The sequence below is a fragment of the Bemisia tabaci genome, chromosome 8 (assembly GCF_918797505.1).
Source record: "Bemisia tabaci chromosome 8, PGI_BMITA_v3".
Lineage (NCBI taxonomy): Eukaryota > Metazoa > Arthropoda > Insecta > Hemiptera > Aleyrodidae > Bemisia > Bemisia tabaci.
The window spans coordinates 1618455-1645592 of record NC_092800.1 but is presented as its reverse complement, the minus strand read 5'-3'; the positions used below and the strand labels follow the sequence as shown (position 1 = coordinate 1645592).

The window sequence follows — 27138 nt, the reverse complement described above, 5'->3', positions numbered from 1 at the left end:
GAGCCCTCAGACGTTGCCAAATCTCCTTCGATAAAGACTGAATTCACTGGGAAAATCGTGAATCCCCCTCCCCCCAAATTTCAAGACAATTTTGTACGCAATTTGATCTAAAATATCTGATTATTTCAGAGAAAAATGTGCGTGAATTTCTTCAAAACGACATGTTTTATCACAGGAAATTTGGCAACTCTCAAAAGTTCATACGGCGCACAATGGATCGAGTCAATAGAAGAGGTCGGAAAAAATTTGGAAACTTGAAACGATTATAACTCCGTTTATAAGAAACTTTGAGATTCTAAAAGTGGTTTCATTTCTTTCCTCGTGAAATTTTCTTCCAGAGGTATACCTTTTGCAGTTTGAAAATTGACGCAATAAACATCAAAATTTCCATTTTAGTCAAAAATTTCATGTCCTACCTCTCTAGTTGACTCGATTTACCGTGCGGCGTTTTTCCTTAGCACGGCAGTATGTTTAAGTTCGGGGGACGGACCAAGAAAATTCGGCCCCTGTTTTTATCAGTAATGGAGATGTTGCATGTGCGATGGATTGGATTTGCGATTTGACCATTGGTTCTTATGTAAAAGTTTGCGAGAAACACGATGGTGCCACTGGTTTTCTCTGAAATCAACTTCCAAGCTCAAAAAAAGCTCTCAAAGTGAGGCCAAAATGGAGGGGATATCCCACCCTACCCAGAGAGTCCACCTCTACATCAAAACAAACTCTCCATGCGAAGGTAGGGAGCAAATACATTGACAGGGCTGCCACTTCATTCGGGGACTCTAAAACTGAAAACACGGCATCACTGCTAATGTATTTACTTCCTATCTCTGCATGGAGAGTTTATCTTGATGTAGAGGTTGACTCTCAGGGTAGGGTGGGATATCCCCTCCATTTTGGCTTCCACTTGAGAACTTTTATTGAGCTTGGAAGTTGATTTCAGAGAAAACCAGTGGCACCATCATGTTTCTCGCGAACTTTTACATAAGAATCAACAGTCAAATTACAAATTCCTCACACAAGCAACATCTCCATTTGCGATCCCCGACACCATTCTTAAAGCGCAAAAGTCCGGCAACAGTGATGACGGCGAGGCGGTTTTGCGAACGGGTGCTTGGAGGAGTGACTCGCGGAAGCTTTTATCTGGTCTCGTTGGTTGGGTGGTGTTTACCGACGGTATTTTTGTTAGTGTCTCTCGTCTCAATTGTTCCTCGGGACCCTGTTTTTTCCCGGAGTCGCTAGTCGCTGGAATAACTTAGAATCAATAAACTCCGTGAAAACCTCAACCTCCACGGGGCTTTGAGTAGTTGGAGCACACAGTTTCAAAACAAAAGGGGAGAGCCCCTCAGATCAACGTCCATGTCAAGCAAACAAATCCCGGCTCGTTGTCTCAGCTCTTTCAAATGAATCGAATCAATGGCGTTGATTTCGTCGTTTCACGGAAAAAGGGGCGTATCTCGATCTCTATCACGCCAAGCTTGCGAAATTGAAAAAAAAATGAAGTGCTGAAATGCAGTTACGTTTTCCTAACTGGAAAACCGAATCGGGAACCCGTATCAACAACCGTCCTTTTTTGCAAATAGAGCAAACTCGCTGTATCGTGCTATTCGAGAATCGATGTTTCAGCTTGAAAGCATACTATTACCTTCAATTTTCCTTTTTTTGCCTTCATTTTTGTGAGTAAGCAAAAGATTATACATTTTCACCGATAGAGTATTTGCAGGTGTCTAAAATTTGATGAATTCCGTGTTTAAGGATAAACTACTGAGTGAGCTGAACACAAGGATACACTTGGTTCCTGAATTGAGCAATTACTGGAGAAGATAAGACAAAATGATCTAATCTGCTTAAATCCGTGTGTTTAAATGGGAAATGCCGCCAAAATACGTCATTTGGCGGTGCATTTTCTCACTTTTAAATCTATCTTTGTACTATTTCCCATATCAGAAAAAATTCAAAAAAAATTCTGTGAAATCAACTTTTTAGGCAATTTCAGACGAAGCAATAAAAAATTTGCATGCAAATTCTCCATTGCAAAGATTATTAACTGGAATGAACCGGAGAAATAGGAGCATGGCTAGGAACGAAAGGCATAAGAGAGGGGAAGGAGACAGGGGTTCGGAAATGGATTGATCAAAGATTTATAAAACGTTTAATTTTTGTAATATTTTTATTCCTCGCCGTTTTTGACATCCATGAGCCGCGTTGTCTCCATTCTCCCAGGGTGTCTACTAAAACAGGCTGGCTAAAAATCAGGACTTTAACAGTACTTTTTCAATACATTCCCAAGAAGTTCAGTACCTCCTCAATAGAGGAATTCAACACTTTTTCAGTACCTCCATTCGACGAAATTCAAAGCATTTCAAAAATCGAATTTCTCGCTTAAATTGCGACGAAAATGACAAAAAAATGAAAAAACTTCTGAGTCTCCTTCAGAATTAACGCACTTTTTCGGTACTTCCGGACCGCCCTTAAAAAAATCAATACTATTTCCGGACTTGTAGACACCTCGCTCTCCCTATAAAGGGACTGTATGAGTGGCTTGCGCAACGGGTCACCGCCGATGTGATCTAGGTTTGATCCTGGTGGCTGGCGACTAATTTTATACGAGGTCGCAGATTTTCAACACAAATATTTGGTCACCTCAACCCAAAGACTTTGTCGATTTGACACAGGGAAAAACAAAATAAAAAATTCATTGAGTACATAGAGTCGTAATGTAAATGGGAGAGCTGGCGCGATGTTCTGCTCGACGAGTTCCTAGCCCGGTGTGCGGGTCACTATTTCGATACATATTCGATCCAAAATGGCGGTGTGGAATACGTAGTAATTCCATGACCGGGTCCCCGTGTATTGCAAGCAATCGATTATGTATCGAAAAAGTGACCCGGCGCCGCACAGGAGTCCCGGAATTCGGGACCTGGAAATTGCTTAGAAATGGCGCCAGCTCCCACTTACACTACGACTCTGTGTGCTCTATGAAAAAATTCAATCAACAGCTTGTGTTACTTCCCATGTTAAGGTGATTCGATGGACGCCATATTTTGTGTCAGAACGGCATGCGAGATATCGCATCAATTGGTTCCATTTTTTCAGCTACTCGTCATTTTTCTCCAATTTTGAGATCGCAATTCTGTTGTCAGGAGACTGAAGCACTCACTTACCAATTTTAACAAAGAAATTCAACGTAATAAAGGCGTGGTTTTTTTAGAGAGAAAACATCGCATTCGATACTGATATCGAAACTGTACTCGAATGCGATATTTTCTCTCTAAAAAAACCACGCCTTTATTACGTTGAATTTCTTTGTTAAAATTGGTAAGTGAGTGCTTCAGTCTCCTGACAACAGAATTGCGATCTCAAAATTGGAGAAAAATGACGAGTAGCTGAAAAAATGGAACCAATTAATGCGATATATCGCATGCCGTTCTGACACAAAATATGGCGTCCATCGAATCACCTTAACACAAGATTTTGGTTACTCTTTTTTACTAAGTACTTCCGTTGGGTAACACAGCGGATTTGAGGGTGGACAAGGCGACCCTTGTTAAGTGACTCCGCACTGGAGTCGTGTCAACTTGGCCGGAACTTTAATCGTGCGCGGGATAGTTGACGGTCCGCCGTTGGCACTTGAGCGGTCACCTCACGTTCGCCAACACGTGCTACGGGGGTTCGATCAACCGTCCCGCAACATCACCGCCGAGTTCCGCATTGATAGAGTCCCCACCCAGTGAGAGTTGAGACAAGTAGAATCCATTTCTCATTAGCTCTTGTTCCTCCGCCTCTGACTGGCTCCCGAGGTTTCACCAACGAGCGGAGGGATGGAATTATCAACAGTTGCGAAGTTTATAAATTGGGATGCACCAACACTGCTAAAAGTTACCTTGAGTCTAACAACCACTCCTTTCAACCAATAGGATTTCTTTATTTCCCTGTGTCTTCTTTGTCTATTGTCTTGTCTATTAGTTTCAATAATCAGTCCGCTTTTCTCTTAGTTCTCTCCTCTTATTACGTTCCTCTGCTGTCGAAATCATGCTCCTTTACCATTGACAATTGAGTATTGAAATTCGATGCCGGAGTGTTAATAGCGCCCAAAAACTCCGAGTGATCTGAATGTGAAGTGAACAGTTGAACACTCCGTGAAAAGATCAGATTCCGCTTCGTAAAAGTGTAAATCACTCCGTATGGAGCATAGGTTTCGTTTTCATATCACTCAGAATTTTTGGGCGTTGTATAGAATCCGGCACAGAATTTCACTACTCTATTTTCAATGGTGAAAAAGGATGAGATTTGGACAGGAAGGGAACAAAATAAGAGGAGAGAACTCTGAGAAAAGCGGATCGATAATTGAAACTAATAGACAAGACAACAGACAAAGAAAATACAAGGAAAATGGAGAAATCTTATTGGTTGAAAGGAGTGGTTGTTATAGATTTAAGGTAAAAATGATGGATTAACGATGGTGTCTCTCGAGTGCTGCCAGTAATTAGTCCATTACCTATCTCTTTTGTCCCTTGCGACCAACCGCTTCCACCAATAGGATCCCTCCATATCCCTCGTGTAGTCTTTGTCTATAGCTTTGTCCATCAATGTTAATAATCAAACCGCTGCTTTGTTCTTCAAGAACAATTTATGGACAACGTGGTTAGCATTATGCTAGGGTTTGAAGTACAAAATAGTGTACTTCCTTCGGAAAGCACACTAAGAAAATCCTAATAAACGGGGCATAGTTCCCTTTAATGTTCTATGAAAAACTATTAAGTAAGGCGGTAGATATTCGGGGGGGGGGGGGGGGGGTGGATCATCGTTCAATCCTAAACCAACAAATGGCAAACCTTAACCGCACGGCGTGATCCGCGTAGTGCTATTCATTGGATAACTCAGCTACTGATTCCCGCAATCTTTCAGAGTTCCTTCAAATCGGCGGCTATGCAATTTGATCTCCGGAGAGTTAAAATAGTTGCTCACGTGCGCCGTTGACTCTGCGACCGAAACCAAAGAGAGCAGTGTCGCACTATGGCCGTTAAGGGCGTTTTCGAAATGATTACGACTAAAGGCATTTTTAACTTAATCTTTGTCCAATGGATTGGACAAATGGAAGATGTAGACTAATCGAAATAAACGCACGATTCCGAAAATGTTTCCTACACTGAATATTGAACGTGCACTTACCATTCGAATAACTACACGCAGTTCTATGATATATCAAACGTAACCCCTGTTCAGCCACTGACCTGAAACATTCAAAATAAAAAATCGTCATATAAAATATATATTTATTTTTTTTCAGCCTTTTTTTAATTTTCCGGTCATTCATGTCAATCAAATCCACATTCCACACCCTGCGTATAGAGACGGATTCTACACAACTTATGGAATAAGAACACGGAAAAAATTAAATTGCTGATTTAACAATTCAATCGCTGAAGAAAGTGACTGTAATGTTTCAACGTGGATTTTAAAACAAAAAAAAATGCTCCTTTAACCACCCTCTTGGTTAAATTAGCTTACAATAGTGGTTAAAGTAGCATTTTTTGGTTGTAAAATCTACGTTGAAATATTGCTGTCACTTTCTTTAGCGATTGAATTGTTAAATCAGCAATTCAATTTTTTCCGCGAAGTGGATTTTAGCCTTCTTTTGCCATGCCCAGTGTAATTTCTGGGTCAACTCCCCTTTAAAATACCTTTTCATTTAACCGCAACTCTCGGGTGGAACATACCCGTTATCGCGAGATTTATCCCTAAATCATTCGTGATCTCGTAACAACTCGGGGACCTGGCTCTGGGGAAAATGGAAAACGCGAATGAAAGAAAACCGCCGGGACTAGTGACGTTAAACGAAGACAAATTACTCGCTATCTTTGTCCCATTAATGTATAAAAAGTGAATTTAATCCAACGATTTGACAGCCGGGCTAAAAGTTGGGAGATGCGTCTTGCGACTGCACATCGTTACTTAACGGTGTTTCAAGCGGCGGAACAGGTAGGGACGATTTATCATAACCGTCTCAGAGTCGAGCGAATCTTTCAGCTTTTTATCTGGGCATTAGGGTCTCCAAACACTTTTTCAGGGAAACTTGTCACTGGGCCACGTGTTTATTTAAACACGATCTCGGATTCAAAGTCGGAATACATTTTTGTATTATTTTATGTTTCTACTTTTAGTTTTAAAGTACGACTTCAAAGTCGGAAAACACCGACTAATTCAATTTTGCAATTGTAACGATGCAGATTTTTTTTTATTGTTTTTTCCTAACCCTAAAAATGTTTTTAGATATATTAGTATTATAATTGGATATCGCCCTTTGAAAAGTTGGGTTTTGACGTCATCCACCGCGGTTGAGACACCCTTGGTTTCTTCCACCTTGCTTTCATCCGTGGTTCACGTAGAGTAACCAGTGCTAATGTGCGTCTCCCCGACTGATAAAACCAAAGTGGAAGAAACTGAGAGTGTCACTACCGCGGTGGATGACATCAAAAACCCGACTGTTCAAAGGACGATATCTCGGTAAATATTCAACGTAAAAAGTTGCTGTTTGGACAGATCTTCTTATTTTTAGCTAATCTACAGGAATCAAGAATCTAAACACGATTCTGTTACCAACGCATTAGCCCATTTTTGTGCATTTCTACGATAGATCCATACGTTTTTCTAACTACCTCATCGACCTTCAAACATCCCGGTGCTGTCATTTCCCGGTGCTGTCATAATTCCGATAATCGGAACTTTTCAAATAATCGGAAATTTTCCAGGGATCTTCTGAATCCCCGAAATTTTCAGCTATTTTCGGAATTCCCTCGAAATTTGCGGTTTTTCGCCAGTTTGACAATTTATTTGATCAAATTTGACGATCTTTGGAACTAAATCCGGGCGTATTTCGGAATTTTTCTCGGAACTTTGGCAAATCGAAATATGTTTCCGGAAATCTGAATTATTTCGGAATCTTTTGATAAAATAAAATGGCAGCACCGAAAAATCCGTGCCTCTTCAGTTCATCGGCACCTTTTCCGCACGGTTGGTCGTCTACATTTTTCCGGAGGAATCTGGCACTAGGGCGCCTACGGGAGATCCAGGGATTCCGCAATTCCCGACTAGTGTGGGGTGGGGGTGGGGGGGGGGGGGGGGTTGCACGTGCGGAATATTTTGTCTGAGTCTGGAGTGGCTGCGGCCGCGGCGGCGGTGGGTTCGGTGCCGCAGGTAAGCGTCCTGCGTCCTCCACCATCCACCGCGACCGCACCGCAACTGTTGAGCGGTGCAGATCCTCATAACTCACGAAACTTTTGCGCAATCCCGCCAAAACATTGCCCCTGCCACCCCCGCCCCGCCCCGCCCCGACCCTCGCCTCCCCGGGACTCCGTCTCATTAGCACGTCCCTTCGAGAGCCCTCCGACTCGGATACGAAAATAACTCCTCATACTCGTCGATAGTATAGAGACGTATCTGTCTCGGCTTAGAGCCTTGTTACGGGGTAGTTGCTGATACGTAGAGTGCATTACGATCATCCGGAAGGGAAAACGGACCTTGAGGTCCGTCTCGTGGCCAGCTATGCACCAATAGTCGATTATCAATAATTCCCCATTTGAAGCTATGGTAAAGAATCGCTTCTTAAGGTGTTCGTTGCAAAAACCCTGTTTACGGATCCTTCCTCATAGGTCTAAATGGCAAATCAATCGATAAACCGCAAAGGACAGACATATGCCACTGAGCACTGGAAAAAAAAAACACATTGAACCTAGAGTCCAGACTCTTGAAAACATTGACAAGAAAAAATACTCTTGATTCAAGCGGATTTAAGCTTAAATCAAAACGAAATCCGCTTCAATTAAGAGGCTTGGTTCTTGATTTAAGCTAGATTCTGATTGATTCAAGAGTACTTTTTCTTGTCGATGTTTTTAAGAGTCTGAACTCTAGATCCAATGTGTTTTTTCCCAGTGAATGCTTTTAAACTCTTAGAGAATATACTTTCAGAGTGATTTTACTTTCTTTAGATCATGAATTACATGCCAAAAAATGCTGAGTTTAGCAAGTATAGTTAATCATTTTAAGAAGAATGGAACGAGAGATAAAATTAGGCAGCGTCTGATATAATCAGGCTCATTCCGGATAAAACCGTCCAATAGCAAAGCTTCCAAGCTGTAAAGTCTCGTAGCATGCTCGCGTTTATCCTAAGTGTTTGAACTTTGGTTCGAAGCACTGATGCAACTTTTCGTGCTCTTGTGTTGGTCGGTGGTCTCGACGAATGTTTGAAGGATCTTTGACAAGAGTCTAAATTTTGCAAGTATTTTAGTTCTCAAAATAGATCGGTAGCTACGGCCAAGATTATTGGTCTCAACTGCCCAAATACGGTGAAACTGCCAAAAATTCGGTACACTTTGTTAAACTTTTGGCACTTCAGCCGAATTTCAGCAGCCGGAATCGAAAATTTCGGCTCTAGCTGCCGAGCGTTTCGGGTGCGAATACTACCGCAATTTCTTTTACCGTGTACTCAGTTGTCTCTCTACGACACTGCCGTTCTAAGGAAGAACTCCATATGGGCCTTCTGACGTTGCCAAATTTCTTTCGATAAAAATTGAATTTATATAATGGGAAAAATTATGAACATCGTTTCCCAAAATTTTCAGACAATTTTGTACGCAAATTAATCTAAATATCTGAAAATTTCAAGGGAAAACATGTTTAAATTTTGTCAAAATTACATGTTTTATCAAGACGGAGAAAAATAGAACGGTGCTGAGCACCAACTTTGCTTTAATAACCGCCGGATGTTGTGGACTGCAGGAAAACATGTCACCTAGCAGAGGAAGTTTGTGCGAACGTACCGGAGGAATGTGCTGGGAACAAGTGTCGGCTGTGCCCAAGTGCGGAATGGAATGTTAAAGCAAAATCATCATCCGTCCCATGTGATGAAGTCCATCCTCTGGTACTCAGCGCGGTTCTATTTTTCTCCGTGAAGGGAACTTTGGCAACTCTCGAATGTTCATACGGCGTTCTTCCTTAGCATGGCAAAACAGAACACTGGTTCTTACCACCAGGCCTGGTTCATTTTTACCTCTGCCCGTTTACGTATTGAGGAAGAGAAATAAAAAAGATAAAGCCCAACTGAACTGCTCAACCCCCCCCCCCCCCGGCCTGAAACGCAAAAGGAGACAGCAAAGAGGCGAACACGAGCACATTATTATACAGCCCGTTATAAATTCGCTCAGTTTTATGGTTGACCTCGAGGAGTTCAACTTTGCGGATTGTCATAATGGAGAGCACGATTTATGGTAATGCGCGTGCATCCAGACTCGCGAAAAATTCGCGACAAAACGGTGTGATTGTCGTGCGAGTCGGAGGCTTGCCGAGGAGGGAAATCTGCAAGCGGAATGGCTCCAGGATCAAATAAGAATAAAAGTGTCTCGCTAACAGTCGGGAACAAATGTGGCGGTTTTAGGGGAAATCCTCTACATTCTCCTGTAATCTTTTAATGCGGAGTGGAGTCTTCAATGTGTTAGCCGGAGCAAGTGCTGCGGGGTTGCCGCTTCCCGCCTTCGAAGGGGCAACATCCCTCGTAAGATACTCCACTTCGCTGTTGCAAAGAGCGAAGACAAATCAATCCCTGGTAAACATTTGGCTGTAGGAGTTGCGTTTCAAAATTCCATAGGAATTCTCATAGTCGGCTATAGAAAGCGATAAAAAATCATATAGCTGGCTATAGAAAGCGAAGAAAATCATATAACCGGGCTACACGAAGTGGTGAAAAATTATACAGTACTCCGGGCTGTATAGTTAATCGCCTGGCTATAGCTTCATCGCCATCGGCTATAAAATGCTGTAAGAAATTTCATAGCCGGCTATAGTCTGTCGTATTTTGGAATACAGGTCTCGCAGCCAATTTTTACTAGGGATGCAGCATTCGATATGATGCAAACTAAAGCACTCAATTCCATGTTTTCTCTTCAAAATTGTACATAGGAAATGATTAACGTGCCAAACAGTTGGGACATTAACTATATACTAAAAATTTATGCGTTTACAAATAACATTTGTTTCGTGGATAAAATGCAAATTACGTCCCTTGTAAGGTTTGTGTTTCAATTTATTAGTGGTAAGTGCACATAGTCGATGAAACTCCCAAACCACGTATCTCGGATTGCGACGTTGAAGAATTCCTGCCTCATTTTCTTTCTTAAATGGGGTACTCCACAACGGAGATTCTAACAAACTGCCATAATTTTTCCTCTCAGAGCGAGAAAATTCTGTAAAAACTTTGAGGAATCATAATGAATGATATTAGGAACTTCTTCAAATAAATAAAATAGGAGTAAAAATTTTAGAACACCGCATACGAGATACTTGGTATGGATTACCGCCGACATGTTGGTTTCTTGCTTTAAATTTGATTATTGAACTTTCCGCGGCGTGAATAGTTCTCTACTATATACATTTTTATAGAGGGAACATGCTTGCTTGTCTTGCTTAAATTGAAACTTGTTCAGAGGCCCGTTCACATTTGTTTCGAGGTGTTTAAACAATGTTCAAAATGAAAGGAATGTACGGAAACAAAAATGATGATTTCAGCTATGTTACACACTAATTTTGACATTAGCCAGAGACATGTGATCGCACCAGTTAGGGGTATGATTGAGTCAAACAGAAGTCAAACAGAGTTGATTCAGCGACGTTTCTGGCTGGTGTAGCCACACTTCTGGACAGCGCTAAAATCAGCCAAGAATATAGTTAAAACCATCATAATTTTTTTTCACGCTATCAAAAGTCCAAACTCATTGGTAGCATGAATTGCACCACACACAAAGAAGCGTATATATTATTGATGTGATGGCTTTACTTAAAGGCTCGTCGTGTTTCCAGGAAATGTTGCCAGGTTAAGTGGAAAAATATGTATTTATTACATATATTAATGTGCTGAATATTCAACGAAATCTTGCAACGATGTTCCCAGCGGAACTCAACGTCAGAAGAGCGGAGGTGAAGTTTGAAACTAATAGGACGAAGAGAAACACGAGATCCATAAATAAAATGAAATAAGTGAAGTGTAAAACTAAAAAGAATTCACTTTCGTGAAACTTGGGAAAAGTGCGGACAAGGACGGGGTTGAGAACAGAGGGATAGGAAGCTGAGAGTACAGGAAAATAGGTGAGGATAGAAAAAATACCCTTACAAAGGAACCGACCAGATTAAGGCCAAAAGGAAACGGGATATTTTTATCGCAGATTACCGTATGCCGCACTGAATGCTAAAATTCAAAAAAAGGCAACTAGACAGGGTATATAATTGAGCACAATAGTGAATAGACTACGTTTTGCAACTAGATTTTTGGCTCAGTTTACGAAGAACGTAAGTACTATTATTGTCCCCGTGCACGTGAGGGTTTTTACGGATCAGCCAGAATTTTTAGTTCCTAATTGCAAAATGTAGCCCAGTGCTCTTCATCCAAATTCTTGTGAGGCGCAATGCACATACCAATAAAGCCCGATTTAAGCTCGTAAAATAAATCAGAAAATAGCACTCTTGCTTATTAAAAATTCAATATTCCAGTTCCCTCAAAACCATAATCCACTCATAACTCAGCTTGGGGTAAAACTCGTGATTTCGAGAAAAAGCTGCGATGCTCAGACTATGATACGGCTGGATTGCAATGCAATTTCACCTCCTTAATTGTCACTGGAATGAATTTACTCGCTGGAAAACTTCTGTTCTGGGACATTGACAAGTGTTTTTCGTGTGAAACAAAATTAGATTATTTATTAAAATCAAACAAAAATAGCAATATTATTCAGTCAAGTGATTGAACCCAGTACATGCAGATCCTATAGCATGTTCTTTCCATGACTCATTGCACTTCGATCCATAACCATGCTTGAATCTATCACCTAAACGCTTGTACTTTGCTTGCGTGTATGTTTGCTAATTTATACTGCTGATGATGATTTTACTACTGATGATGGCCCTAGAGCCAAAATGCATTTAGTCAAGAAATAAACATTTTTAATGCCTTCATCTACTTGTTTCAATCACTCAACTGAATACTAGATTCATAGATGCAACATGCGATCTTTTAAAACAAAAATGTCACTACTGAAGATGTTTCCCCGTATAGACTGAGGTTCTATTCCTTACACAGTCACGAAATGTAATTCTCTTTTTCCAAAACGCGCTGTGAAGATGGACACACTTCCTTTAAATGCATCCAATTTACTTTTTATTTGAGTTAATGGTGGAGGTAGTGAGGAAAAGGCGAGGGGGAGGGGGGTTGGGTCATAGAAAACTGCAGGTTGGACGAGTCAAGCATGCTTCCCTTTGAAGTAATTGGGTACCGGTCGGAAGTAAACATTTCCACTTGAGGGCACGTGCGTTTTGGCCGTCGCAGATACCGTTGTCTGAGAGCATCCTTATTAACGGAAACAAAGAATTCTCCTACTTTATTGCGTGCACTCGTAAAAGCTGTTCAACGGAAAGAGGTTCAAGTTATCGATGGGATCGGTGCTTCAGGTTCCGAATTCAATAAATTGGAACAGGGATGCATGCTTCCTAACTTCACTCAAAGTTCACTGACCGAGTGTCCCCATGTTTTTGCAGTTTGCTACATTGTATGGACCGTATTCACATATTGTCATTCCTAAAATGGACTACATTTTGCAATAAGGAGTGACAAAATATGGCTTATCCGTGAAAGAACTAACTAGACAAGGAAACCGATAGAATATACGTTGTTTTTAAAAGGAGTCACAGATAGGGATTACTAATCATAAAATGAAGTCCAAATAATGACCTTACTTATGTACACCTTGATATCTATTACCAAAGTGTGAAATCGCGTATCTCTATTGCGGAGTTTCAAAAGTTCTGCTTTTTTTATTATTTTGAAAAGAAACGAGCCAACTTAATAGTTTGACATTTAAACAGAATATTCTGCAGATAGAAAAGAAAAATTGCGGCAGTTTCCAAGGAATACTTTAACAGAGGAAAGAAGAAAAACTATGAAGGAAAGGCAGCAACGTCGCAAACGGAGATACGTGGTTTTGCACTTAATCCGTCGATATAAATGCACATCGTGATCAAGTGTGGCCTTTGACAAAACATCATGAAAAGGAAAATTTTTACGAACATCACGTGAAATCCAATGAAATGAACTTCGAAATCGATCCGAATAAGGGACTACGATTAAATCATACATTGAATTTATCGAACATGCACACATCGATGCATTAGATACGGCAAGAATGACGAGTATTGACTAGCCACTAAAATATACATCAAGTTGCGAATAGAATTTCGACTTACATTATTGAAATACTGTGTTATGTTAGGTCAGCGCCTTGATACAACTAAACGTACTCAAGGGTTGTCCGCGTTGCATACGCGAATGGTTGAAGGCGTTTTGATATTTCTTGGACTAGAGCGCTCGGACTGAATCACGTAGAGCGTCATCTTACATCATAAGTGGCGCCAAAAACAGCCAGGAATATACTTGAACCGCGCTTAGCAGAAAAGAGCCAAGCCATATCAGCTGTTGCCAAATTTAATTGGTAAAATTAATTTATTACAAGAGAGCGTTTGAGCGGATAACTTTGGAAATTTTAAGGAATACTATGCAGAAAATTCAGTAAAATTGGCATAAAAATCCGCAAAGCCGATTTCATGTAAAACATGAAATTGCCCAATTAAAATTCAGCAATAACTGATGGAGTTTGGTTCCTTTTTGCATAACGCGGTCCACTTAAGATTGTCATACTGGGATTGTATTTTGCAAAAAGGAACTAAGAGCATTTCAATGTCGCTAAGATAGTGCAATTTTTTTTAAACTCGCAAATGTAAACTGATCATATAAATAAGTTCTATCTCCTCCCAATACGCTATAGATTTAAGACGAAAATTACACGAAAATTAAATTTAATTTTTGGCATGATTCTCGTAACTTCGTTTCAAAGAGAGTAAGTTGTACAATCCTAGCAAAATTGGAATGATCTTCTTTCCTTTTTGCAAAATGCAATCCACTTTCGCTTCCGAGATGGTTATGATCGTACAATCACTACCTTGTAGATATTTTGCCTTGCTAAGGAAAAACGCCGTATAAACATTCGAGAGTTGCCAAATTTCCCTTGATAAAATATTTATTTTTGACGACATTCATGCTCATTTTTCTTTAAAAATTTCAGGCAATTTAGATTGAATTGCGTACGAAATCGTCTGAAAATTTTGGGGAAAAGAAATATTCACAATTTTCCCAGTAAATTCAGTTTTATCGAAGGAAATTTGGCGGCGTCTGAGAGTTCATTTTTCCTTAGCACGGCAGTATTTTCCTGATGTCCAAACTTTCGCCAGGATAAAACGTCCCTTTCAAATTTACTCACGGAGAGAAACATCAAAATCCGACAACCATGCGAATGGACACCGGTGATTTCTTTGACGAAATTAACAAGCGTACAAATCGGCAGGGTCGGAACCGCGGGGAGGGGGGGGGGGGCGGCAGACGGAGATGAATCAATATGGAGGTGGCTCGTAACAACTTTATGGTTTCGCGAAACCAATCATGTGTCTTTAATACGCAGAGCTTGCGGCGAGCGGCGGCGTGCGGTGATGGCGTCTCCCTCTACCACCTCCACCACCACCACCACCTCCACCAACACCACCAACACCACCATTCCTACCGCGGCCCTCGTGTTGGAGATAATGCAAGGCGGTGCAGTCGTCTGCGTAACTATTTGTGTTGCGGGTCACCTCACGCGTCGTCGCACCCGACGCCCGACTCGTCGCTGCCAAATCCATCGCTAGACTAAAGCCGAAATTTAGATATCAGCGGGATGAAAATTGGAATTGATAGACAAAACGATAGAAAAAAGCAATGGACAAAGAAGACAAATGGAAGATGAGCACCAAAAGCCCGATTCGTTGCTGCCCAATACATCGCTAGCCTAGAGCCGCAGTTTAGATATCACCGGGATGGAAACTGGAATTGATAGACAAAACGATAGAAAAAAGCGATGGACAAAGAAGACAAATGGAAGATGAGCACCAAATAAGCCCGATTCGTTGCTGCCCAATCCATCGCTAGCCTAGAGCCGCAGTTTAGATATCACCGGGATGGAAACTGGAATTGATAGACAAAACGATAGAAAAAAGCGATGGACAAAGAAGACAAATGGAAGATGAGCACCAAATAAGCCCGATTCGTTGCTGCCCAATCCATCGCTAGCCTAGAGCCGCAGTTTAGATATCACCGGGATGGAAACTGGAATTGATAGACAAAACGATAGAAAAAAGCGATGGACAAAGAAGACAAATGGAAGATGAGCACCAAATAAGCCCGATTCGTTGCTGCCCAATCCATCGCTAGCCTAGAGCCGCAGTTTAGATATCACCGGGATGGAAACTGGAATTGATAGACAAAACGATAGAAAAAAGCGATGGACAAAGAAGACTAATGGAAGATGAGCACCAAAATCCCGATTCGTTGCTGCCCAATACATCGCTAGCCTAGAGCCGCAGTTTAGATATCACCGGGATGGAAACTGGAATTGATAGACAAAACGATAGAAAAAAGCGATGGACAAAGAAGACAAATGGAAGATGAGCACCAAAAGCCCGATTCGTTGCTGCCCAATACATCGCTAGCCTAGAGCCGCAGTTTAGATATCACCGGGATGGAAACTGGAATTGATAGACAAAACGATAGAAAAAAGCGATGGACAAAGAAGACAAATGGAAGATGAGCACCAAATAAGCCCGATTCGTTGCTGCCCAATCCATCGCTAGCCTAGAGCCGCAGTTTAGATATCACCGGGATGGAAACTGGAATTGATAGACAAAACGATAGACAAAGCAATAGACAAAGCTCTAGACAAAGAAGACAAATGGATGATGAGTATCGAACGCCGATTCATCGCTGCCAAATCCATCGCTAGACTACAGCCAAAATATAGATATCACCGGGATGAAAACTGGAATTGATAGACAAAATGATAGACAAAGCGATAGACAAAAAAGACGAAAGGAAGATGCGTACCGAACGCACAATTCTTCGCTGACAAAGCCATCGGTAGACTGAAGAAAAATGTTGATATTAGCGGGATGATAATTGGAATTGATAGACAAAGTCATAGAAAAAGAAAGGAAACAGAAAATAGAGGCAAGGTAAAAGAGACGTAGGAATGCTCCTCCCGACCCGTTCGGCCAGACCTCGGGCTTTTGGCTCGCGCCGGTAGAACTATGGCGCGAAATTTGAATTTCAACAACTTTGCGGTCTTGGCCGAAATCAAATATGAACGTCTGCTGCTTATAACTCAGTGTCCCAAAGTAATTCAGGTTGAGTTGGACATTTTACACATTTACTCAACTCGCAAAATACAAAATGAATCACACCTTAAAAATCATGAAAATCTCATCAGTTTGATTTCAATCTCACACACTCCTCATCTTCGTGACGGTCTTTTCCAACGAGGAGGGCACGTCTTCTGACCTACTGATCAATGTTTCAGGTATTGCGACTAGCTACTAAGTCCACAGGTCATGCAAAAGAACCAGGCCCGCCACAAGGGGGGGGGGACTGGGTCCCTGGTACCGGGGTCCGTGTTACCCGTGAAAAACCACTACGAATTCACATGCAACCCTTGTTTCGTAAGAAAAAGTGAAAAATTTACCCTAAAAATTTCGCAAAAGGCGAATAGATTTTCAGAAACACGCTGGGGCACAGTAGAATTCTTCTTAAATTGTCAAAGAAGTATACTTCTTGGAGAATTTCTACCTATTTTCAAGATTTTCAGTACGGAGGGATATTTTTAGTAACTGCGTTTCATTTTCTTCCGTCGTCAGATGCTGAGAGTCTCCAGTCTGTGCATCCTCGACTTCAATGGCTCATGACTCAACTCCCTTGCCATAGACAAACGAAGGGAGAGTCCAGGGGGGCCTGGCCCTCTTAGGACTGAAAATAGTATCATATGCCCCCCCCCCCAAAAAAAAATAAAAATTTTCCAGATGTTTTAAATGCAACAATTCGCAAGTATTTTGTGCTGAAAGTAGAAAAAAACATAATTATTCCGCAGAAATTGATGGAAAAATTCTTTATGGAAGCTTCAAAATGCGTCCGATTAGTCGTATAAATTCTAAAATTTCTCGGGGGATGCCCCTCGGACCCCTCCCCCCCTCCGTGCTTGGGGCCCGGACCTTAAAACTGGTACCAGGGCCCGAGATGGGATGTGGCGGGCCTGAAAAGGACCCATTGATTAGTGTGTCAATTTATCATATCATGTCTGCCAATATCATTGCAATCGGTAAAACTGTAATCTTCATCCCCGTTGTTGACACCGTGGAAGCCTAAAATACAGGATTCAAGCGAAAACTGATTTCTAACGTCTTAACTCTCAATATAAAGGGACTTTAGGACCTCCCTTAAGGTGAATTCATAATCCATAAGAGTTAAGAACAAGATTCCCTTTGAGAAGCAATAATTGAACTACATTTTGCAACAAGGAACCACTATCTCTGGCGCTTCCATAAAACCACCTCTCTCCGTGGGGAAACCAATGGCATATGTGTGTCTAAAATGAGCCAGGAATAGTGGTTCCCTATTGCAAAATGTATTTCAATTATTGCTCCTCAAAGACACACGCCGCGTAGCAATGTGGTCCAATAATTGGACCACATTGGTATCCTCACGTACAAGTTAATGTAAGAAACTGATCCATAACAGGGTGTCAACTAAAATTTCGTTCTAGATTTTCCAGATTTTTACTGATATTTAATCAGAGATTCCCTGACTTTTTACGTCTTTAGGTTGACATTCATACGATTTAACAAATCAAAATAATCGATGAATCGACTAAAATGTTTGAAAAATGCTTTAGACACTCAGAATTTCCTGATATATGACCGGTTTCACCTGATATTTTCCCAAATTTTCCTGATGACATCGTATTTCTTAATATTTTCCGGGTATTCTAGTTTTTACTGACGAAAGACACCCTGCGTAACGTGTTGCGACATTTCCGGTGAATAGAATGATATTAACTTCGAGAGGATTCGTTGAAAATGATTATCTGAAGCTACCATTATGGATGAGAGAGAGTTATTATCACGCTATCTCTCTCTCTCACACAATGAGTCAATAGGGGACGTCCATCATGGTAATTGCCGATGTGAATTTTCACAGATTTGATGCTATCCTACTCAATATTATTGCTGCTACACGCTGCAAGAAACTGACCTTTTATTTCTTGCAATATCTTGTACATAAAGATAATTATTGATTTTTAAAGACACAATCCGTTAGGCAGCGCAACGTGGTGGCGGATCTCATCCATACACTGAAAAAAAATATGGTAAATTTTACTATACTCTGACACAGTGATCCGACTATGGTACTTAAAACCAGATTGTAAGGTAGCATTTACCATATCGTGGTGAAAATCACCTGAGTTCTGATGAATACTACTATAATCCGGGTCATTTTCACTAAATAGTTTCACTGGGTACAAAATCAAGAAGGCTCATTGTACCCGCTACCGTACTTTTTTTCAGTGTACACTGGAAAGAAAAACACATTGAATCTAGAGTCCAGACTCTTAAAAACATCGACAAGAAAAAATAGTCTTGATTCAATCGGATTTTTGCTTAAATCAAGAACCAAGCCTCTTAATTTGCACGGATTTCCTTTTGATCGAAGCAAAAATCTGATTGAATCAAGAGTATTTTTTCTTGTCAATGTTTTCATGAGTCTGGACTCTAGATCCAATGTGTTTTTTTTTCCAGTGTGCATCATGCAGAATCATCTTACGGAAACAAATCTGTTTAAAGTGCAGCCATCAATATGGTTTTTTCACGCACGATTCCACAACATCTCGCTTGCCTCAGCTTACTTTTTTCCGGAGGAGTCACCATTGAGAACGCACCATTTGCCAGAAGCCCCTACATTCACGCACGCCAAGTGGGGTGGAGGGAGGGGGGAGGGAGGGGGGTGGGGGGCTCCGAGCCGTTGAGCGCGGGGACGGAAAGAAATCAAGCCGATATTCCGAACGATAAAACCAATTCATTCTAACGGCGGCCGGGTCCCGGGTACCTCCACGGGTTAAACCGGCTAAAATATTCCGGGTTCCGCTCCCGGTTCCCGGGGCTTAATTCTCTAAAAACGAGGACAATCCCCCCCCACCCCCCCCGGCGGCTGGGTGTTCGACGAACGCACCGTCCGTCCGTTTTTCGGGCTCTTTTCAAACCCGTTTAGCGGGAAACAATTTGCGGGAGCGGCCCTTTCGTCGCACACGCTTTACGGATTTGACGATTCGTGAATCAGTTGTGTCGGTTGAAAAAGTGTGCTCTGATGGTAAAAAGTGTGCTCTGATGGTTAAAACTTAACGATATGCTAAAATTAATAAGATCGGTGTGTGCAGGAATTCGGCTCGGGTGAAACCAAAACAAAAGTGACAACTGTTGCGAGCAACTATTACTGGTCCGAAGCCGCTAATATTGCCTAATCTAGTTTTTGAGGGCAAATTAGTTTGGCCGAGATATACTTCGCTCTTTTAAGCACAGGAATTAATGTGCGTCGATGAGGTAAAATCTGTTTGATAATCGGTCAGTTGCGCTAGTCACAATGTTTTGATGTTTTAAGCTTGCATCTAGATTTGCAAAAAATAGAAATGATCCGTGCAAACACCAAATTCTAGGTTGAATGTTGACAGTTGGATGCCGTCCATCGAGAAATACGGCTTGACGGGGGAAAAAACTTCATGCGTGAGACCCAAAGTTAAGGTCGTATAGATCTCTGAAGTAAACTTGAGGCCCAGCTGCCGAAGTTCGGGTCAAACATCTGAAGCACTTCAGTATATACCTAAGTACGTCAGACGTGTGAACCGAACTCTTCGGTAAGTACCGGAGCACTTCAGATGTTTGACCTGAACTTCGGCAGCTGGGCCTCCAGTTTTCGGAAGCGCGATCCGAAAACTTCAGAGATCCATACGACCTCAACATCGAGTCTCGAGCACAAAGTTTTTCTCTCCGTGTACGATGCAATCTACCGCCGTAGTGCATACCTTGGTTTCTTTATACTCTTTCGTCTAAATACCCACCCAATAATCTTATACATGCTTGCATACTATACATGCTATACGTTTTCGACAAATAAACGAACACATTACAAGGTAAGATTTCGGCAGAAGAGGGTACCATTTTGCGCGAGACAGCAGTGAACAGTCATTTGTCCAAGAATTTTGCCGAGAATTTTGGAATTACTGCTGTTTTGTTGGCAATGAAGTCAATTTTTAGACACTTGCAACTCTCCAACAATCTCCATACTTCGGAAGTGTGAGTCGTGAAGACGGATACTTTATTTTGGTGGAATCATTCAATTCATTCGGATGAATTTTGTGGAACTCAACGTCTAAAATCCGGTCGCCACTGCTCTTTTTGATAACACGGCAGAACGATCCATTGCGTGTCGATTAATCACGGACGACGGTGCACCACGGTTGAAACTCGAGGCGTCGCGACGCCGCCCACTGCGCGCCGCGGCGCTGGAATCAAAGCTGAATGGCTTCTTCGATTCCCCGCCGGAGCGATTGTCCCATCGACCGGGGCTCGGGAGCCGGTGCCGGTCGGGCCGCCCGGATTTTTCCGTTTTTGCGCCCGGACGAGGGCGAGGGGTCGCCGGGGGGGGGGGGGGTCTAAATACCCGGGCAAATATTTGAATGTTAACATCCCGGGGGCCGGGCCGGGCGCGGGGGAGGCTCTTTTGAGGGCTGCACGCCTCAGATCATTAGTTATGTAATCATGTAAAGTGCTCCCTCCCCCTCCCCCTCCCTCGTCTTCACTCCTGGACCGCTCATTTTCGAAAATTCCATCACCCCCCCCCCCCCGTTCCCGCTCCACGGTGCACGTCTCAAATGCCGGGCTTCACAATCCCCGCAAAAATCGGTGGAGCCGTCGACCTTTGGTCGCCGTTGTCAAGTTATTGATTAATCCCACGTGTATTCCTGTGCTAAAGAAAAACGCCTGATGAGCCTTCAGACTTTGCAAAATTTCCGAGAAAATTTCTAAGTATTCGTTTTTCGATTTTTCTGAGATTTTTGCTTAAAACTGTATATCGAAAATGTTTGAAAATTTCAAGAAAAAACGTGTATTCCTATGCTCAGGAAAAATGCCGGATGGACCTCCAGATGTTGCAAAATTTTCTTGCAGAAATCATAAATTTTCAGGAATATTTCTAAATATTCCTCTTTCGATTTTTTAGAGATGTTTGCCCAAAATGGAATCGAAAATATTTGAATTTCAAGAAAAAACATGCACGACTTTCTTCTAAAACAAAAATTTTATCGGAGAAAATTTGGCAACTTTTGAAAGTTTATACGGCGTTTTTCTTTAGCATGGCAGTAGGTATAGTGCAGTGCTTGCATTGGGAAAGTGTTGCCATATCTGTGCCGCTCTCTGATTGGTTCACGAATTCCATCGGGCGCTTACTATTAAGGCTCGTCTTTTTACCTTCTGCACGAGACGGGGCTCTCATGCTCTTGCGACAAGTTTGCGTGAGAAAATAAATTGGTAAAAATCGAGTATTTAACCGAGATTGAGGTAATAATTGAACACGATTCACAATGAAACAAATTAATTTAATTAAACGAGCAGGAATTATCGACTAAACAACAAGGGGTGCAAGGACCATACTTGGTACTGGGAACAATATTGGCTAACTCAATATTATTCCCGATTTCGCAAGTAGGAATTTTCTCTGAGGCAAACCCCGTAAAAACTTCCTGTATAGAAAAGGCCTTATATCGTTGTGGTAAGGAAGAACGCCGTATGCATATTCGAGAGATGCCAAATTTCTTTCGATAAAATGTTCATTTTTAAGGAAAATCAGGATACTTTTCCTTGAATTTTTCAGGAACTTTAGGTGAAATTGCGAGCAAGAATATCTGAAAAATTGAAAAGAAAATATTCATAATGTTACCGAGAAATTCGGTTTTTACTGTAGGAAATTTGGCAACGCCTGGACGTTCATACGGCGTTTTTCCTCAGCAGGGTAGCATAGAGGGGGAAAAATCTTCTTTTCGATCATAAAACACGATGCAGGAGTCTGACGGTTCAACCCTGAGACACCCTACGGCTCAAGGACTTCTCAACGCTTCACAAACCCCAGAGTGGAGAGAAATCTCCAGGTCATTAGACAATCCCGCAATTCCGTATCAATTCCAAAGGTCTCCCCGTCCTCTCGATTATTCGCGACGGACGAAACGAAACACACCCGCGCGTTCGCATGGGATCTGCCCCGGAAATTCACCATCCACCGACAGAACAACGCACTCCCATTTCCACTTGAGCCCCAGAAAACACTAATTCATACGGGTTTCAGGTCTCATCTCAAGACGCGGTTACGCCGCAACGTGGAAGGAGCCAGGAATCCAGAGCCCTTCGGATCCCATAACGATCCACTCACCTCGAGTGCGTCCGAGGAGTCACCGGGCGGGAAAAACCGCATATCTGCCACAAGTTCTCGATGGGAGTTACGTCGTTTCGCCTCGGCGGGGCGGGGGACACGGCCGATCGGACGCGGACGGGTCGTTCGGGAACGATTTCGTTGAGAGCTGAATCGGTGATCGGGCGAGGGGAGGGGGGGGGGGTCCCTGGGGGCGGCTGGAGTCGGGGACGAACGCCGGCGTGCGCGAATCAAATTACGGGTGTTAAAAGTAAGGTCAACCCCCCCCCCCCTCTCTCCCGTATTCAGCCCCCCGGCTGCCGACGGCTCCTTCGGAGCGTCTTTTGCCACCTTGGAAGGGGAGCGCCGTTGACAGACTCTACCCGGCGAAACCGGGGGGATTTCGTGAATAATTTAAAAAAGCTGTGAGGTTTTTGTCGAGCTAAACTCGCCGGTATCCTTTGAAATAGGTCACTTGACCTGGCAAAAAATTTGTGTTTTGATGGTTTCGTATTTCAGGGTGTCTGCTAAAATTTTATTTTGAATTTCCCCGATTTTTCCTCAACGAAAAAAAATGATGCTGACTCAAAAATGCTGGATATAAAAGACCGTGACGACTCACAAACGCTAAGGTTACCACCACAGAAGTTAGCTTCATATCGGTAACGTTGCATGGTGGCAACGATCATGGTGTCAACAAACCAAAAATCTGATCATGGAGTCAACGATTGTTGACGTCGTGATCAGGCAGTAAAACGCAAAAATGGGCCCTGAGCATGGTGTCAACGATCACGGTGTCAACAAACAGAAAAATATCCTCCTTGAGAGTAAAATTAAAACATTAAGTGTACAGGAGAGGTCTGGGTCACGTATAGTTGGATTAGGTTAGTTTAGGTCAGGACATGTACGTTTAGATTAAGTAGGTAAGGTTAAAGTTATATACGGTAAGGTCGGGGAAAGTTAAGCTCTGTGAAAGTGGGATAGGTCTTGTAAGGTGAAGTTGGGTAAGGTTAGGTAAAGTTGGGTAAGGTTAGGTTAGGTAAGGTTAGGTTAGGTTAGGTTAGGTTAAATTAGGTTAGGTTAGAGTAAATAACACAAGAAAAACAAGACTTGAAATTTAAAAGGTGTTATTGAGGCAAGTTTTAAGTTTCGTTGACGTCGTGATCGTTGACACCGTGATCATTTTTCATAAGGGTCAGAATTTTTTATTTTTGGATGATCATGGTGTCAACAAAAACTTAGAAAAACTGTTTGTTGACACCATGATCGTTGACACCATGCTACGTAATCTTTATATCTTGACATTGCTGCGTAACTGCTGTGGCGGTTAATTCAGCGTTTTATAAGTTGTCGCAAACTTTTTTCCATGCAGAATGTTGAGTCAGCATCCTTTTTTTGGTGCTGGTATTTAAACGAAATTTCGTGATTTTTCGCACGAATGAAGTGACATTCGATTGATATCACAAACCATCGTTTCTGATGAATTGGATCGAACGTTTCACTTGTGAATGTGCGCAACTGCATGTAGTTGAAAAACATATGACGCACTTCGAATTTCCTGATTCATGCCCGATTTTCCTAATCTTTCCTGATGACATCAAAATTCCTGGTATTTCCTGGTTTATACTGACGGTAGTTATCCTGTATGACAGCCAAACTAAAAATAATAATCTCTGTCTCAACACTAAGCTTTCCAGATGATGACGTCGTACGCCTCGTTTTTTGAAAAGGAGGGACAGTATTAGCAGTGGGCCGCGTAGAGGTCAGGAAGCGTGCTCCCTAGTTGAGGAAGAAAGCTTTAAAGATCCATCACACAAAGATACACCAGTGCTCGTAAATGGTAGAGACCTCACGACCAGATACAATGCAACTATACAACCTTTGCGGTAGCCCCAGGTGGTATTCACTGATGTTGAAGGCGCTTCCTGAGGTTACATATCTCCTTCGACATGTGTTGCCTTTCCAAAGTAACTTTCATACGATAGGGAAGATATGACGATCAGATACAACTACACAACCTTTGCGGTAGCCCCAGGTGGTATTCACCGATGTTGAAGGCGATTCCTGAGGTTACATTTCTCCTTTGACAGGTGTTGCCTCTCCAAAGTAACTTCTACACGACAGGGAAGATAGCAGCGCGAGAGTCCCTAAAATACATTGTCTCTGCTCACGAGGGGCCATCGACCAAGATACTCGGCATGGGTTTAAAAATAAAATCGGGAGCCGTCGTTCCCGGAAGAGGCGCGAAAAACTTTTTGATCCCACGACGAGGGTTGAAATCACGTCTATCTCCGGAATCAAAGACCGTGGCGCGAGGCGGCGGGGGTGAGAAATATGACGCCTCCACTTTGAGGCCGCGACTAGACTCCCGGGAGATGGTTCTTCGCTCCGCATCTGCCACCCCCCTCCCCCTTACCACCCCGTCAGGCTTGAATTTATGGCGATATTCGAGTCTTCTAACTCATGTTCGTGCCAGGCCAGCGCTACACAGAAATTAAGGCGAGTGAAGGAGGGATGCTGTCCTGCGTTTGATTAAAAATTGCGCCGTGGATCGGAGAGGGCGAAAAAAAGATGGAGAGACATGAGTGGTGGTGTTGCGTGCTTTGCGATACATCGATTAATCTGCCATTTAAACCTATGGAAAAGGATCGATTAACAGGGTGTTCACAATGAAAACCTTAACAATCGATTCTTCAGTATAGTTTCAAATGGGGGAAATATCGATAATCGATCATTCACACTGCGCCACTGGACACGAGAGGAAGGTAAAGGAGAAAAATTATAAAAGTAATAATCCGGCGTCCACAGAGACAATATATTTAAGACAGTCACTGGGCGTAAATGGTCGATTATCGATATGTGTCCGCATTTGAAGCTTTGGAAAATAATCGATTATTGGTTGTTCGTTGCGAACACCCTGTTTTCGATCCTTTTTCGTAGGCTTAAATGACAGATCAATCGATATATCGCATCACGGCACGCCACTGATTTTAGAAACCCCGCACTAACATTCCAAGTGAAGTAATCGAAGGAGGCGAAAGTTAAATTATTAAAGGGAGAATATCTACATGGAGAGGGTACGGACATGTTAATTGAAGGTATTTCTGCCAAACGGAACTATGTGTATTACGACATGAGCCCTGAGACCCATAAGATTATATGCATAACAAGGCTCACGTCATTATGCGCATAGTTCCGTTTGGCAGAGATACGTCCAATTTGGAGGTTAGGTAATACAGCTTTCAGGACCCAAAAAGACAGTCGACCTATGAACTCAAATTATACAGGATGATTATTCATTATGATTATTACGACCGTGCATTTGTAAAGCACATATTTAACTTAGCTTTTGTATAGAGCATTAGCAGCTTGTTCAGCAAAAGATTCGGTAAAATTCGCGAAATGATGATTATTGAATATCAGGGTCAGCACTTATCTCGATGAGTTTTTGTTTTTAGTTTGGCAATCCTTACTGAATCCTTCCGTTATGCACTCTCGCCGTCAAATCCAAGCGCCTTTAATTTTTAGAGTATGCAATCAGTGTTACTGTCAAGTTAAAATAGTTGCTCATGCGCCGCCTTCAATTTATGTCTCGTTGGCAAAGAGCGCAGTCAGGGCTTGGCGGTATAAGACTCAAAGAGGAAGGCATGTTTTTCCGCGTAATGATGATTGATGGACGACTTACTAAAGAAAAATCTATTAAAATGTGTGTAATGATGACTAATGAATGTCTGATATGAATACCAAGTATTCAGGTATTAATGATTTGTACCAGGTATGTTTTGCTTAATTATACCATTTACAATGGTATACCATTGTAAATGGTATAATTCCTCACAATAAGACTTGAGGGTTGCAAATTTTCCGTACAAACCACCCGTGTTTCCTTGGACCAGAGATCGATAATCTTCCAAATTCCACAATCGGGCGTTAGCGAAAAATTTGAAAGCCAGCAATTGTGTTGCCGGTGAAAAACGGGGGGAAAAGATTTGAAAGTCTTTATATTTCCACAAAATTATGAGTCAGTCTCCATTTCCCCTCATACGCAGTCCCACTTGGCAAAATTGTACAGAATTTTGTCTAAAAAACTATTAAATTGGATTTTTGGTGAGGAACGTGAATGTTGAAAAGCGATTGGGCGGATTGTGAAAGTCATCTTTCTATACTCTTGGCAGGTTTCCAAAATGTTTCCAAAAAACAGAAGGAACATGTCATCACTTTCTCAACCCCGATCTAGGAAGTCTTGGAAAGCTTGGAAGGTTATCGACCGACGCCTTTGAGACTTAGGTGATCTTGAACTTCGGGTTCCAACTTTATTTTTTCATGGAGCCTGACTCGGATGACTGGAAGAAAAATCCGCTTTAAATCGAAGCCCCCTCTCGCTCTCCGCCGCACATCGGAGCGGGTTTAGTGGAGAAGTCGAGGAAACTTTGAAAGCTTTTATCTTTTAAAATATTAAAAAAAAAGTTCAAGAGTGCGGTTCCATTGATTTTTTGTTGAAATTGCCTCTCATAGACATCCTTTTGACATTGAATTTGCGATGAAATAAACATGAAAATTTAAAATTTTAGTGAAAAATTTAATGTTCGACCTCTTCGATTAGTTCGTTCCACTGTGCGGCGGGATCAGAAGGCGAGACGTCCCCGAGGATAATAAGTTACAGCGTGTCGGACGTAATCGGTGGAGGGCAGGCGGGGAAGAGTCAACCTTAAAGGCAATTAGAAGGCTATGACGAATGG

At 42.1% G+C, this 27138-nt stretch overlaps 1 protein-coding gene across 3 annotated transcripts in view; it reads right to left on the bottom strand.

Moving 5' to 3' along the window:
- LOC109030447 (limbic system-associated membrane protein) overlaps nucleotides 1–27138 on the bottom strand; it is a 688975-nt gene that overhangs the window by 454940 nt on the left and 206897 nt on the right. Inside the window, exon 2 of one of the 3 annotated variants that reach the window (XM_072303109.1) lies at nucleotides 5170–5231. The exons of the other annotated variants lie outside the window; for them this stretch is intronic. The gene's annotated coding sequence lies outside the window, so the exon portion shown is untranslated. The remainder of the gene's footprint in view (nucleotides 1–5169; nucleotides 5232–27138) is intronic. 3 annotated transcript variants of the gene reach the window in all.